Below are 13863 nucleotides of genomic sequence, written 5' to 3'. Positions count from 1 at the left end.
ACTCCCTGCCCCCGGGGGCCTTATAGTCTAGTGAGGTGGGCCAGCATAGTGCATGCCAAAGCTTGGCCTTCTTTTATTTTACTGCGTTTCTTTTTCTTTTTTAAATAAATGGTGCACTGAATGCCTGATTCTGCATCTTATTCTTTCTTCACAGTGCTATGGTCTGGTGATAGGACCACATTAGTACACAGGGACATGAATCGACCTCATTTCTTTCTTTGTGTATTCCTCAGTGCAAATACTCTGTGGTTTATTTTATCAGCTTCCTGTTGCATGACATGAACCCCACAGGGGCTTGGACTATTTTGTTCATGGCTATATCCCCAGAGCTGGGCATAGTGCCTGGCACATAGTAGGTGCTCAATAAATGATTAGTCGGTGAGAGAATAATTTGATTGTTTCCAGTGCTTTTATATCAAACAGTGTTCCATGACCATCTGCATAAGCCTCCCAGGGCACAGGACCCTGTCTCTGACAGACACTAGCAATAGTGTGGACTTACCAGGCCAGAGAGCCTGTGTATTTGTTTTAAACTTCTTATTTGGAAATACAGCTTCATAGAAAATTTCAAGGAAATGTACAGGGAAGCTCCAGGCACCTTTTCTCCAGCCTACCCCAAAGTCAGGATCTTGCATAAATACAGTATATCAAACCAGGATAGGGACATTGGTACAAACTACAGAGCTTATTGAGACTGCACCAGTTAGGCAGGCACTCAGGTGTGGGTGTACGTGCACCTGGGCAGCTCTATGCAATTTTATCACATGTACCTTTCTGTAAACACCATCACCACTACCACCAAGATACTCAACTGTGCCATCACCACAGGCTCCCTGTTGACCCCCCTTTATGGCCACATGTCCCTCTCTGCATCCCTAACCCCTGACACCCACTAACCTGTTCTCCATCTCTGTAAGAATGTCATTTCGCTAATGTTACCTAAATGGAATCCTGTAGTACGTAAGCTTCTGGGATTGGTCTTTTGAACTCCTTGAGGTTCATCCAGGTGGCTCTGTGTATCAACAGTTCATTTCCTTTGAATGCTGAGTAGCATGCCATGAGATGGTTATACCTTAGTGTATTTAACCCTTACATGTATTTCTAATTCTAGTAGATACTGCAAAAAAGGCCCCTCAAATGGTCTGTGGCATGGAAACTCTGACCAGCAGTGTATGTAGCACCTATCTCCCCATGTTCTCATCAACTTGGGAGCATCAAACTTTTAAAGTTCTGCCAGTCTCATGAGTGAAAATTGATCTCTCATTCTTTGGGAGCATACATTTTCCTGATTCCACAGGTAAAGACTCTTATGGAAAACTCTGCACCTCAAGGGAATTCTGGGTGTCAGGAAGATTTTAAGGAGGGGTGGCCATGTGCTGTGACAGCCCTAGAGGCCAATGCTGATGCTGGCAGTGGTACAGATTAAAGGCAAAGATGGCTCCAGTTAAAGGCCTGCCTGGACCCAAACCCTTTCAGTGTGACTTGGCCATCAAGAGGTACCATCTATTTCCCCACTCCTTGAATTTGGAGTGACCTCGTGACTTGCTTAGCCAACAGAATGCACTAGAAGTGAAAATGTGCCAATTCTGAGCCTAGGTCTCAAGTCCTCACATGCCTCTGCTCTGTCTCTCATAGCCCTGCTACATGAACAAATCCAGGTGAGCTGCTAGAGGATGAGACACTGCATGGAGCAGAGATAAGCCATCCCAACAGATTATTCTAGGCCAGCCAACAGCCAGCACCCACCCCTCCCCAAACATGTGGGAGGGCCCAGAAGGATCAGCAAAGCTGCATACTGACCAGTGGCAGGACACAGACGTAAGAGGGAACCCGGCCAGGACCAGAAGAACCATCCAGTCATCCTGTAGATATTTCAGTCATAATACAAACTTATTGCCTATGACAGAGTTCAGGACAGTTTGTTATATAGCAATAGCTAACTGAGACACCAGTGCAAGAAAAAAGTCTCTAGCCAGACCAAGCTCCCTGGGCACTGTGACAACAGCACAAGATGGATTTGAAGGAGTCTCTGGCAAATTAAGTTTCAGATACCTCTGTTCCAATATACAGAAGTCCCAGACAAGTTCCCCCACTCAATCCCCAGCCCCCAGCCACCCACTCCCAGTAAGGAATTTTAACAACTTCTGTTAAAGATGGTTCTAGTCTTAACATGACAGTGGGTGAGAAACCCAAAGTGGTGAAATGGCCTCCTCCCCAGTCTCACCCTATGAAACATGGGTGTTTGCAGTTAAAAATACTCTTTCCCCTCCCAGCAAACATGGAAACTGTCCAGGGTCAGCCTCCCACACACTTCCACTCAATTTCTGACTCTGGTTATAAAACCTTGTGCCCAAAAATAGATTTCAAGGGGATTTCATAGACATGTTCTCAGGCATAATTGCAGTGTTCCTGCAAACTTTGGAGAAATTCAATTTCAGTCTTTGAACATACACTCTTCAAAGCCCTGCCCCCCAGGGCTTCAGCATCAGGAAGAGCTGTGATTGATTCCTCTCCTTCTGGTTCTCCCACAACGAGGGCAGGTGTCAGATGCAGCTGTTCTCAACATGTTTCTGCCCCATTTGGTTTTAGCCGTTCACTTCTGTGCCCATCCCCAAATTGCCCAGCCTCGGGCCCACACACCTGCCCAATCCTTGCTGGCTGCTTGGCTTCCCCTGACTCCTCTTTGCTCTTTCTTCCATCCTTTGCCCTTCCTTTCCTTCACTTCCACAGAACAAAGGCATCCCCAGACACCTCTTTTTGTGATTCTGATCCCTTTTGTCATCACAGCCTCCCCTTCCACCTCACCCAAGTGCAGACTTTGGAACAAGGGGGCATGCTAGAAATCAACCAGCCCAACTCCCTTAGTTTATAGATGAAGCCTGGAGAGCTAGGCTAGGAGGAATTAAGTCAAAATCAAATGTGGAGGTGGTGCCCAAGGCAGAACTGGAACCCAGGACACCCACACCAGGGTGGTTACCTTTAGATCTGTTTACCCACCAAGTTCTAAAACAACCACAACACTACTGATAATCATCATAACTCCATTTATTAAATTCTTATTATATGCCAGGAATGGGGCATGCATTTAATTATCATTATCATTTTACAAATGGACAAATATAGAGAAAGCAAGTATTCTGCCCAAGGTCACAGCTATTAATTGGCATATCAGGGATTTGAAGTCAGGTTCGATGCCAAAGACCATGACTCCTCAATCCCACCATGAATCCCGTAATGAACACCTCTTCCATGGGGATTTTTCACCCGCATTTTCACTGCACCAAGCCTTTTCCAGGCCCTTCTATCAGCTTCCAGACCCCTCCTTTCACATTCACTCTACTGCCTACTGGTCTGAGGGAAGCCCTCTATGGCTATGGCAGCCTCTTTGCAGAAGGGAGCCAGCTTTTCAGAACACATACCTATTTTCTTAGTCAAGCTCCACCACTTCATGGCTCTGTGATGTTGGGCAAGCAGCCTCACCCTCTGAGCCCTGGCTTTCCCATCTACAAAATAGGAATTGAATGACTCACTTCATAGAGACACAGGGAAGATGAGATGGAATAAGTCAGATGCCCAGCACATAGTAGGCCCTCAAGACTGAGTCCCCTTCAGGCTTAGTGGGTGGCTTCACCACCTCAAATCCGTTACACAACATCTACTCTCTGAGTACACAAGTGTTTTTCTCTACCTCTGGGCTTCACAGTATCTTGTCTTTAATGGTTCTTGTCTTTCTCTAGGAACCTATGGAGGCATTTACCTCCCATGGCACGTCCAGAGTCCAGGACCCAGTTCCCTATCTTTAGTTTCTATTGTCTTCCCTGCAACTGTATTGTAATGTATTGAGAGGAACACCATTCCTATACTCTCTGAAATACCTAAACCATCCCCAAATCAAGAGCATTGGCATTGCTGGTGGTGCACAGAGATTCCTAAAATCTCAGGTTTTGATGGAGTCTCCAGAAATACCTACTGACTCATTCCATTCCATTCATTCAACCTGTATTTTCTTATCGACCATGTGCCAAGCTGTGCTAGCCTGCAAAGGACATGAAAGGAATAAGCCCCAATGTCCTGTCCTCTCACAGCAACCAGCCTAGCTGGGGAGCCAGGAGAGTGAATGCACAATTGGGCAGCAACAGGGGACTGTCTTCCCCAGTGTCCATTCCTTCCTCCTTCCTGTTTGGCAAACACCTTCTGTGCCCCCAACTGACTCAGAGGGCAGTTCTGGTCCTTTCAAACCACTGGTCCAATTCTCTGGGCTGTGATTGGTTTAGGCATGACCATGTGACCCAATTCCAGCCAATGAGACACAAGGGGAAGTTGTCGGAAGTTTCTGGGACAGGATTCCTCCTAAGATAAAAGAAACAGGGATCTCCTTGCTTTTTGCCCTTATGGGATGCTTGTGAGGGCAGAGGAGAAGGGCAGAAACACTGTGTTTTCAATGAGCCACTGAATTAGCCACCTCCAGAACTTTTGAGTATATGAGAAAAAAAGGGTCTTGCTATTTGTCAGTTGAGTTAGGGAATACAATTCACTGAAACCAAAAGCCGCTCCCTGGTTGACCGGTTAATACACAACAGTTAATGCTCTGCTGATAGCCTGCAGAACATCCTTTCTGAGTCCTGCCCAGCTCTGTCTTGCTTTTGGGTGTGGGTGGGGTGGGTGGGGGACCGTAAGGAAAAGTTTCACAAAGAAGGCACATACGACCAGTCTTCCTTTTCAAGAGTGAGAAAGAGCTGGCCTATCAAATGAGATGGTGTCTGCAAAGACTGGAGGCATGAGCTGGCCCAGGGTGTGTGCAAAGGAAGGTCTGGAGCTGTGAAGGAGCCCAGATACTGTAAATGAAGACAACAGAATCTTTTACCACAGCCTCTCCAGGCCTCTCTTTGCTCCTCTTTAAAATGGGGACAGAGAATTTCCTTGCAAGGTGGTGGTGAGGACTGAATGGGACTGTGCACACAAAAGTGCTTGAAAATGTCTGATTCTACATAAATTATAACTGCCATGAACATGGAGGATGACTCATGTAAAACCAGGGTCTGGGGACCTCTAAAACCAGCTCCCTCCACATTTCGCCCTCCCCATCCCTGCTTTTGTTCCTTCCAAACTTCCAGCCCAGCCACAATCTCCCTTTCATCTCTCTCTCTCCCTTTGCAGGTTTCCCTTAAGCCAGAAATATTTCTCTAGCTAATCATACCACAGTATTCTTCTCTTCTTTCATCCCAAACAGCTTTGCCTGATTCAGTGACTCCTCAGGAAATTTCTGCACACATGCCCAGGGGTTCACATACAAGAATGTTCATCACAGTGTCATCTTTAATAGTGAAATTCTGGACACAACCTAAGTGTCCATCAGAAAGGGATCCATTAAAGAAATTCTGGCAGAGCCACCTATGAAAGATGAGGTAGAGGTATATTTATTGATATTTAAGATGTCCATATCCTACTATTGAGTGAGAGAAATGTACAAAAAACCCCACTATCTATCTGTGTACCTATCAATCATAGAGAAATGTATGGAAGGACATTTGACAAAATGTTAATGAAGGTTAGCTCTCTTCTATGGCATTTTATTTCAGTTTCACTTTCTTCTGAATACCTTTTTGATACCACTTGAATTTTCTATAAACATTATGTAACATGTCTATAATCAGGAGGTAAATGCTACTTTTATTTAGCAAAGGGAAAATTATAGAGAATCGAAGCTAGAATCCACCTTCTTTGGGCAATCTCACCTTAAAGTCATGTGCAACAGGATTGGAGAGTGCCAATTCTGCTAACCTGGAACCCCTGCCATGACACTCCACCACTGTTTGGAAATGTTCTAGTGTGAGTCCCTCACCATGCCAGGCCAAGCTCTAATGGCCAACAAAATCTCTCACATTAAAGAGGACTCTCACTCTCAGTACTAAAACTCTGCCTTCTGTGCCTCACAGAACAAGCCTAATGTTCTCCTCTTCCCCCATGCATCTGTCACTCTCTACCCCATCCACTCAACAAGTGACATGATTTCCTGGGGGATGCCCATTCTAGGCAGGGCATGAGCCAAGGTCTGGAAATGTCAATCATGTGGCCCATTTCAAGGATGCTGTGGACTCAACAGGCAGAACATGGAGCACATGTGGGGACAGAAGCAGATGAGGCCAGGGTGAAACTGGAAAGGTCCATATATGCCATGCTAGAGAGAGTGGCCTTCACCTCACAGGGCAGTGGTTTTCATCTGTTTTGTGTTCGAAACACCTTCAAATACTAAAATTTTTGGCATTATGCTTAAAGGAATTAAAAGAATTAAAACCTATCTCTACACAAGTTGTGATTATTTAAACTTACTCCCTTCCAGTATCAGTCTGGATAGGCCAGGTTATGCTTCAGTAACAAATAAGCCTAAAGTGCCAGTGGCTTAAAGCCAGAGCTTACTTCTCACTGATGCTACACGCCCACTGTGTGTTGGCTGGGGGCTCTGCCATGTATCATTCTAACTCAGGAATCAGACTGAGGAAGGCTCCATCTCCATGCTGCCTCAATTGTCAAGGGAGGCTAAAGGAGAAAGTGGCTAACAGTGTGCGGGTTATTAGAGCTTCCATCCAGAAATGACACATTGTCATTTCTTCTCAAAGTTCATCAGTCAAAGCAAGACACACACCTATAACTAATGTCAAAACAGGCGAGGAAGACCAATTTATCATGTGCCTAGAGAGTAAGGAGCTGGAAATACTTCTATAGCATGAATGACTTAAGCAAATTGCTATATTAAAAAGAAGAGGGAGAAGAGGAGAAGGTGGAGGAAGAAGAGGGCAAAGGAGAGAGATGATATTTATGATCCAGGCTCTTTGCTAAATCCTCTGCAAATCTTAATTCCTAAAATAGTTCTCTGTGCTACTTCTATTTCCCTTTTTTCACTACTGAGGAAACTAAGGCACAGAGAAGTTAAGCCCCTTGCCCAAAGTCACACAGCTAGCAACAGGGCTGTCTAGAATTTGTTCCTAGGTACTCTTAACCATTATTATATTACTGAGCAGTCAACTGTGAATTAGTGCCAATAAAAACATTATTTCTGAATTCACCTAGTTTCTCTTTGCACTGATTTGCTCAGAGAGAACTTTCCTGGCCTCGTGTTCTTATCTACTCCTGATGGCAACATTTAGAAGATTCCATTCAACATTGCATCTCTCTCCAGTGCAAGTTCACCATACATGGTACCTCTTATGTCCCATCTATATGGTGGGCCTTCTTTACATGCCCACCCCTCACAGCTCACCCAGTTCTGTATTACGACTACTGGTTGTTCACCTTAACAGTTATTTTCCTAAAATAGCACATCAGAAGCAGATTTTCCAAGTTGATCACATGTTGACAGCCTGCCCATGAGTTTTTATGGACAGCAATTATTGCTTAGGCAAAAAGGCCTCATCCTGGGGTTTTGTTATTGTTGGTGTTGGGTGGGGGGGAGTGACTATGTTTTATAAGAAATCCATTCATCTAACACACATTTATTAACCCCTACTATGTGCTAGGGCCTGAGAATGCAAAGTTGAAAGTAAAAAAGACCCAGTCAGTCCAACCTTCCAAGAAGTTTAGTGATAATTGGGCAATAGATACTGAGGCTGTTTTTCCTCTGTGGGTATTGTCCCCTTCCCCTTATGTCACTATAGGGGCCTAACATATCACTGTTTTCTAAGCTTCTAGCCCCATGAAACAGGGAAGTTTCAACATCTATATACTCCCAGAGTGGGTGCCACTTAGTGAGGCCAGCTTGGAATTGGAAACCTATGGTCTGGGTTTGAGATCTGGCTCATCAATGAGTAACCAACTTATGGGAAAAGAAAGCTGTTATTTATTGAGCCATATAATAGACTTGCTCTGAAGATTGAAAAGTATAAAGATATGTGCAAAGTGTTCTGTGAATTTTAAGATGATGATGATGGCAGTGATAATGGCTGGGATCTAGAAAGTGCTTACTGTGTGTGCCAGTCACCATTTCAAGAACCTGACTTGTTTTAATTCCTGTCATTCCTCATAAAAGTCCCCATGAGGTAGGTGATGTTAGTATCCTGTTTTACATATGAGAAAAAAGAGAGCTGAAACCACTTGCCCAAGATTGTACTGAAACAATTAGAAAGTGTAAGCCTAGCAGGCTGGTGCAAATGGTAGCTGCTATTATATTCACATGGACTATTTCCTCTCCTCTCTGAAGGCAGACTGAACCGTTGCTGTTATTGTTAATGTTTCCTCCTTCTAAATCAAAGGATCCTTCATATTAATTATGGGGGAAAGTGGTGCTCATTCTTGCCTGAAATCATAAATATTCACTCACCCTCTGGTTCACTGTATTTGTGCATTGAATTGGGTGCTCCCAAAAGATATGCTGGAGTCCAAACTCCTGGTACCTGAGAATGTGACCTTAGTTAGAAATAGGGTCTTTGCAGATGTAATCAAGTTTAGATGAGGTCATACTTGATTAGGGTGAGCCCTGTTCCGACAGGACTGGTGTCTTTATAAGGAGAGAGATATCTGGAAATAGAGACACAGACGGAGGGAAGACAGCTGTGTGAGGACAGAGGAAGAAACTGGAGGGACACAGCTCCAAGCTAAGGAACAGCAAAGATTGCTGGAAATCATCAGAAGCTAGGACGAGGTGAGGAAGGATTCTTCTGTACAAATTTCTGAGGGAGTAAGGCCCTGCCGACAGAATGGTAAGAGAATATATTTCTATTGTGTTAAGTGTCACAGTTTGTGGCAATCTGTTATGGCGACCTTGAGAAACGGATACAATCATGTATTGAGCATCTACCATGTTCTAGACCCAATGGGGATATGATGTTAAATGAGACAGGAACTCAGACCCTAACATACTCAGTCTTTTAGAGCTGGCTTAGTCAGAACTCTGGTCTGGAAAAAATTAAAAACTAACTAAACAGTGGTTTGAGTAGCAGGAGACATGAATTCTAGGTCAAGTTCACCCCCCCAAATGCTGTGTGACCTTGGAGAGATTGCTTTCGTTGGTTGGGGTATCTTTTCACTTTTTCTGTGAAATCAAGGAGTTGGCCTAGATAGTCCTCATGGGGTATCCTAGCTCTAAAATTCAAGGACCTGCTAGGTGAGGATGGGTAGGAAGGGGCAGAGAAAGCATGGCAGCCTCCCATTCACCTCCCCACAACCTCCTTTATGGAGCTCTTGCACTCTGGGCCACTCTTTCTCTGCCCTAGTCACCCAGGGCAGGAACCAGACAACTGGGGGCGGCCACTATGCCCCAGAGCTGCTGAAATTATGCAGACTAGCCAGCCACTCTGAAGCCTGCTTACCCCGCCTTGCCTGCTCCTTCCCGCAGAAGCCACGGTAAAGGCTCCTGCCTGTTTTCCTCCTGCTCCCTGAGCCTCCTGACCCATGGGGTGCTTCCCTGTGTGGTCCCCCTGGTGCAGTGTGCCCCCTTCCTTTTGGGAACTGTGAGTAAGAAACTATCTTTTCAATGGCAGTCATCTGATCTACTGGCCTCATCATACCTGAATAATAATAAAATCTACATTTTAAAACAGGGACAATATCACCTACTTCCTAGGATTGTCATAAAGATTAAAGCAGATAAACATGGAAATGGCATCTGGCAAGGGCTTTTAAAATGTTACTTTCTTTTCTCTCCCCCCTACCTCTCCCTACCCGAATCTTTTTCTCCCTCTCTCAGGATTGGCTACATAATTCGTGAGACCAAGGGCAAAGTGACAATGTGGAGCCCCCTGTTCAAAAATGATTAAGAATTTCAATACAGCAACTGCAGAGCATTAAATCAAGTGCAGGGCCCTTCTCAGCCAGCCCTGGGCAATTGTCAGGTCACACTCCCATGAAGCTGGCCTTGCTCCTTTCTCCTTCCCTACCTTCCATCAAGTTCTCTTCTGCTCCTCACATCTTTCTAGCCTTATTTTCCAATCCCAAGACCTAATAATTTTATTTCCTCTGAATGGATTCAAATTTTTAGATACCACAAAGCTCTAAAAATTCTCCTTCATTGGGGAGGGAGGAAAGGAGGGCAGTCTGAATTTGTAAAAAGTATGAGAATAAGGCATTCCTAAAGAAGCACAGTTTTATTACTCTCACATTTATATGAGGCAGAGGTGACACAGAGAGGAGGAAGTTAGAGTTTTTGGATGTGATTTAACAAACAGAAAAGATTTAACTTATGATGAGAATATTCCTTATTTGCAAGTGATGTTACCAAAACCCTCTCTTTTAAGCAGGTTACTATTTCTCTTGTTGGCAATCACTGGTGAAACCTTTTTGCCATGGATGCTGGTAAAATTCTTCCACAGTAATTCTATATAACAAAATGATTTCCCTTACCTTGCCGGCAATCCATAGTATAGATTGGGTTACAGAAAATTCTTGTCAAAGGAAAATCCAGTTCAACAAATTCTCTCTATTCCCTGTCTATGGAATAGTCACATCTCCACAGCATCTTTCTAAAATGCATAGCTCATCCATTGCCATAGCACACCTCTCAAGGATTTAATCTTCACTGGCTCCCACTGTCTCAGACCTAACCCTGTTCCATCACAACTGGATCTGGACTGATTTGGGGGTTGTTTCCCCAAATAGTCCACAAACCCAAAACCTCTGAGCCTTAGCAACCTGGGCCTGGAATCCCCTCACCCCAACCTGCCAGAGTCTGTCAAAATCCTAACTCATGTTTCAAGGTCCAGCTCAAAGGTCCTCTCCTCTGGGAAGCTGCCTCTGACATTTCCAGGCAGAGTCTGTGCCTCCATCTGCCCCCATAGCACATCTATGACAGCATTTGTGCTCCTGCTTAACAGTCTTCTGTGTGTCTCTTCAAGAGAAAGTGAGACTGCACTTGGGCCCTGGGTCTCACCCATCTCTGGAGGAGGGCAGTGCAGCCCAGCAGTTAAATGGCAGAGGAGGCCCCAGCTCTACTGCACCAGCTGCATGCAGATGGTAACACCAGCTTCACAGCACTGTGATAATCCGAAAGTGCTTAGCACAGGACCTAGCAAAAATCAAGTTCAAAAAATATTAACAGTTCTCCCTGAACACTGGTATGAACACGAAGTCACAGGATGGCTACACATCCCAGTTTCAGGGGATAGCCCTGGTTTATGCCGGGGTCCTGGTGTTGTTAATAATAATAATGTCCTCTCTCAACCTCAGAAGTATTTCAGTTTGGATGACAAATTATATGGTCACCATAGACAGCTGTGATCAGGTCTGTTTTATTTGCCAAAGTATCCAGGCACATCAAACAGTCCTTAGCACATATTAAGTACTTAATAAAAATTTGTCAAATGAATGAATATGTCTTCATTGCCAAGCAAGTGCCTGGCACCTGGTAGGAGCTTCATAATGGCTAGATATAGCTGATGTCTCTGTATTTCCAAGCACTTCTTTACTCAAAGAAGACATGAATCAAGGCTTCTGAGTGGGTGAGTGAATGAATGAATGAATGAATGAATGATAAGACCTACCCCCCACCATCTCCTCTGTTGCCGGTAGTACCTCTGGGGGAAGGCACAGCATTTCACAGAGGTAGGGAGAAGAGTAGGTCAGGTGGAGGAGGTGAGGATGGTGCTCCTCCCATGAACCTGTAATGAAGAAGAGGGTCTCTTCCTGGGGCAGCTGGGCCCTGTCTTCCTTTCCCAGCTAGAAATAAGGGATTGGAAGCAGCAGAAAACCACAGCCTAGGTTAGCTGGGCCACTAGGTCCAGTGGGCTCTAGAGGGTGCCAGCACCTTTGCCTCTGTGGAACATTCCATATGGAGTATGGGTGCTCAGGGTTCCCACAGCTGCTGCCCCCCAGGAGCCCACATAGCTCCAGAGTGAAAACCCACCTAAATCTAGGTGCCAGAGCAGAAAGAAGAAGACAGGGATGATTTCTTCCCTTTCAGGCTCAGAAAGGAAATTTCACATGTTGGTAGCCAAAAATTTTTGGACACAGACCATGCACTAGGCATGATGGTAAGAACTTTTAAGAACATTAACTTAGCCATCAGTAAAGCCCTACGTGGCAGCTACCCTCATTTTACACATGGGGAAAGTGAGTCAGAGAGGGGAGATGACTTGCCAGAGGTCACACAGCTAGTAAGAGACACAGAGTCCCGGGGCCCCAATCCACCAGGTGTAGGAACCAAACAGGAGTCCTCTCCAACCTATTATAAGAAAATCCAGCTCTTGCTCCTTCCAGGCTGGCTGTGTGATCTTAAGGCTGGCTCACCCTCTCTGGGCCTCACTTCCTTTTCCAAGGCTAATGTTCTAGGAGGCTAGGACACACCCGATGGTAAGGATCTCACTTCCTCCTGAGACCACAGGGCTTCAGGATGACCAGGCCCTAGGAGAGTCCAAGTGTTCAGGAGCACAATGATCCACCAGGGGAGCGAGGGAGTACTTGCCTGAGTCCACTTACTGAAGAAGCTTTTGCCACCAGGCTAAAAATTGAAGCTGTGGATCTGAGAACCCAGCTAAGTGTGGGGCTCAGAGCTCTTGTGTTGCCAGGTGGGAGACCCCTGTACAGTGCTTCAGGATGGGCTGTGGGCAAGGTGAGGGGCGCCAGGAAAATGCGAAGCCAGAGATGAGAGTACCTGGCTCAGGGTCTGCCAGCGCTTAAGCTCTTAGAAGGTTAGAAATCGCCTTTGGGGTGGGGAGAATCCCCCAGCCCAGGGTCAAGGTCCACAGCTCCGGTCATGTCCCTGGCCTGCAGGAATTGGGGCCTGGAGAAAGGGGGCCCCCAATACTGGGGGGAAGCCAGGCGGAGAAGTCAGAGCCAGCTGAGAAGGGGGAAACTGGGGGTTTTAGCGCCCTGGACGCCCCCAGCTCCGGGCTGCCGTGAGCCCGGAAAGTTTGCGCGCGGCAGGTGCACGGCGCGCCCCCTCCTCGAGCCTGCAGACACCGGGTCCGCAGGCGCCCACCCCGGCCGCCCCGCCCGCCGCCTGGTGCCCGCTCAAGGTCACCGCTGACAAGGCGCCTGCCTCCGCGAGCGAGGGGACCCAGGACGCGCTCTGGCGTGAGTTCTGGCTCTGGCCCCGCCGGGGTCTGCGACGCCGAGCGCCTATGGAAGGGAAGCAGGCAGGGAGACACAGACTGAGGGAGAGGGGAGGAGGCCCAGAGCTCCGGGCCCGGCCGCCCCTGCCTCACCTGCGCCGGGTCCGCGAAGCGAGATGCTGCTTCTGCCGCCGCCACCGGTGCGCGCCCGGCCCGGTCCGGCCCCGCAGCGGCTGCGGCTCCTCCGCCGCAGCTGCCCGCGCTCGCCTCGCCCCACCGCCCCGTCGCCGCCCGCCGGCCTCCCTCCCGCTGCCGCCTCTGCCACCGCTGCACTGCGCTCTGCCCGCCTCCCTCCCTTCTTCCCTTCCTCCCTCCCTCTCCCTCCTCCCCCGGGCGCTCCCCCTTGGCCCTCCCCAAACTCCGCACGGAGAGCGCCCCGCGGGACCCAGAGCGCCGTCCAGCCAGCGCCCTCCTCTACGCGCGTGCGGGGCGGCCGTGGGAGGGGTCTCTGGCCACTTATGTTAGCACAGCCCCTTACCCCACCCACCCCCACTGTCATCCTCGCCTTTGGAGGCATCCCTCCTCACCCATCCTTTCCCCTGGGTCAGGGCACCCCAAGACTCCCCAGCACGACTGGAACCCATGACTGGGGTCACACGGTGTGAGATGAACTGAAGTGTGGAGTGGGCGTATGGGGAGAGGTAGCATTGGGGTGGGGGGCTGGCTGGATCAATCCTAGGGAGTTCAGCTAGAGGGCATTCAGACCCTGAGAAAGAACTGGAGTAAGGCGGTGTCACCTGTTGGCCCCGAGCCTCCAAACTAGGAGGCCTAGGGCCTAGAGGAGGCCAAGAAAGGAGCCCTGCCTGAGAAAGGCAAAAACCTCAGG

At 47.5% G+C, this 13863-nt stretch overlaps 1 protein-coding gene across 15 annotated transcripts in view; it reads right to left on the bottom strand.

Annotated features, from left to right (window-relative positions):
* Positions 1-13273, bottom strand: part of ATP2B2 (ATPase plasma membrane Ca2+ transporting 2) — a 353731-nt gene extending 340458 nt beyond the window's left edge. For 10 of the 15 annotated variants that reach the window (XM_057506641.1, XM_036923437.2, XM_057506647.1 and 7 more), the window contains exon 1: positions 13131-13272. The gene's annotated coding sequence lies outside the window, so the exon portion shown is untranslated. Of the gene's footprint in view, positions 1-13130 lie in introns of all 15 variants that reach the window. The other 5 variants (XM_057506664.1, XM_057506651.1, XM_057506661.1 and 2 more) reach the window with 1 other exon arrangement.
* Between the last annotated feature and the right edge of the window lie 590 nt (positions 13274-13863).

Source organism: Manis pentadactyla, chromosome 1, assembly GCF_030020395.1.
Source record: "Manis pentadactyla isolate mManPen7 chromosome 1, mManPen7.hap1, whole genome shotgun sequence".
Classification (NCBI taxonomy): domain Eukaryota; kingdom Metazoa; phylum Chordata; class Mammalia; order Pholidota; family Manidae; genus Manis; species Manis pentadactyla.
Note: the sequence above shows the minus strand (reverse complement) of the source record. Positions and strands in the feature narration are given on the sequence as shown.